Source organism: Lepeophtheirus salmonis, chromosome 2, assembly GCF_016086655.4.
Source record: "Lepeophtheirus salmonis chromosome 2, UVic_Lsal_1.4, whole genome shotgun sequence".
NCBI lineage: Eukaryota > Metazoa > Arthropoda > Copepoda > Siphonostomatoida > Caligidae > Lepeophtheirus > Lepeophtheirus salmonis.
The window spans coordinates 3,661,643-3,664,217 of record NC_052132.2 but is presented as its reverse complement, the minus strand read 5'-3'; positions in this window follow the sequence as shown (position 1 = coordinate 3,664,217).

Here is a 2,575-nt window from a genome sequence, read left to right as displayed (position 1 = left end):
TAGTTTCTTCACACCTTAATTAGAGCATTGTTTAAATGGAACAAGGATGGAAAGGAGATATATTTCTAGAATATTTTTTAGAAGAATTATAGTTTATTTTATAAAAGTAGTGTAAATTCCAAAGGAAAAAGGCGGACACAATGAAGAAACCAACTTAATCTCAAGTGAGTTTATATATAAAATGCGTATTTGTTACCAAATTGACTTAAAATAAACCGCCTTCATCACAAATGACTTTGACCTTTTTCTTATATTATCATCTTGAGTTAAAGAAGAGTAATGAGAAATCATCAAATTTTACTATTAAAGAAATATCAAGTTTTGTGGGAAAACATGCATGGCATATACCTTTTCACCCAAGGTTCAACTATTTCATTGTTTTTAAAAAAAAGGTGGCAAACGACAGAAACAACTAATTATGAGTCTGGAAATTCATATTTTCAGACTCATAGTGATATAGAATGTCATACTGAAGATAAATGCCAATAAATTATCCATTTTGACAACAAATATCTTAAACAGATTCTTCCAAAAGATTATTACAAGGAATTTTCGAAACTCGCTATAATATTTCTTTGTAGTGCTACAAAATGTGGTCAATTGCACCACGCTTATTGGTCGTTTGAAGTGTCATATTTTGCAGTAGAAAAATGGGGAAATATAAAAACATTGCACGCAATACGTTCTATATGTTTTAGTTTTCTCTTTAACTATTTTGCATTGCAATTCACATAGCAAATGATTTTTTCGTAGAACAAAATTATTATTTCTTTGAGTAAATTAAGTCTTTTTAAAAAATTATACCACATAAAAAGATGTAATGTGAACTTTTTGCAGGATAATCAAGAAAAATTTCATATTTCTTGAAGGCTTTGGCAACTTTCAAAAACATTCACGTCATTTTATCAAAAGTAAGTTATTTTAAATAGGCGACCTTGACATTTCAACCAAATGAAAAATAAGAAACACCCTAATGCTTATATGGTATGGGCTTTAAGAATTAATTATATATAAAGTTCGTCTTGTTGAAACAAAAAAATTTGAATACACACATACGAGGCATATAGAGTTGTACTCATCACTTTCAAGCATGAGAGTTCTTTTTCTGATGAAAATCTGAGTAATTTATTTTTTAATTTCCGAAGATTTCATAATTATTTTTTGATTCTTACTGAGAAAAACATCTTGCTATAAAGTAATCACTAATATTTATCCTCAGAAGACGAAAAGTCACACTGATGATTACAGTTGTAAGTGCATGAGAGTTTTGATGCTGTTATTACCAATATGAACAGGAGTAACACGGGAACCAAAATATGAGCTATCTAATTATCCATTAAAATCTAAACACTATGAATTTTAGACTACAACAATATATAACTTATAAATAAACAAACTTAATACTATAAATAGATGTGTGTCTGAGCTCTCTTATTCATTAATGTAGCTTCCCTTAGCATCAATGATGGCTTCCAGGTGGCGGTGGAAGGCCTTGCGCCCACTGTGGATATATTCTTGTCCCATAGCGTCCCAGTGATGGTTAATAGTGGCTTTGAGATCCCCAATGTATGGTTACTGGACACTGCACGGTCCACGGTCATTTTTGACAGAGACCTTCTTCCGTTTCATGGTTTTGGGGTTGCTGACGGCATTGACGGTGAACTTGGAGACGCCCAACTCCTTAGAGTACGTTAATGAAAATTCCTTGATCACGTTCAACTGTTATTTTCTCAACATATACGTTAGCTAGAGAGCTCGCATTTGTTTTGTATTTTGACTAATTGCGTATGCTTCAACATATCGAAATATAAATGAATTTCAATGAATTCAATAATTATTGAATTAGTAAGTGTTTAAGTGGTGAAATTTCAATGGAGCACCCAGTATCATAGGCTTAGGTATCTCAAAAGTTGCTACTTGTAAATAGAAATTCCCTGCGTGAAAATAAATTTGTCTGGGATCCCTAATCGACTTCATTTTTTTTTTATTGTCCGGGAAGGTTTCCGTCTGAATTTAAAAAAAATATTATATTGAACATTTATTTTGTTCATAAATAAATAAACTTAACCTATTGATAAAATGACTTTGAGTATCAGGTAATAAGTTTCAAAAATAAAACCATCAATTGAAGAGAACTATTAATGTTGTGTGCGCCTGTTTTTAGTAAGAACATAGACAAAAAAAAGATAAAAATCACTTATGAAAATGCGAAGAATTAAAAAAAATTGTAATTAATTATTCTATATAAGTTTGTAAATAATAATGTTAATGATTTACCTTAATGAATATATTAAATAAAAAACAAACTCATTTTTTTTAAAACAGGTAAACCTTTTTTGTTTTATGACAATAAAAAAAGTAAACTATAATAATATAATGCACTGAGCTTTAGCTTTAGCCTCTCGCTAAACCTCATCTAAAGTAACGTATACATCTCCTTTTCTTTTTTTTATACTTTTTTAAATCTATATTTTGGTATGAACCAAGCGGATTTTCTCTCCAAATTTCAAATTGATATAAGAGGAAGATTAAAGTCCTTCAAAAGGGAACACCCATTTCGTGTTAAAATGTGGAA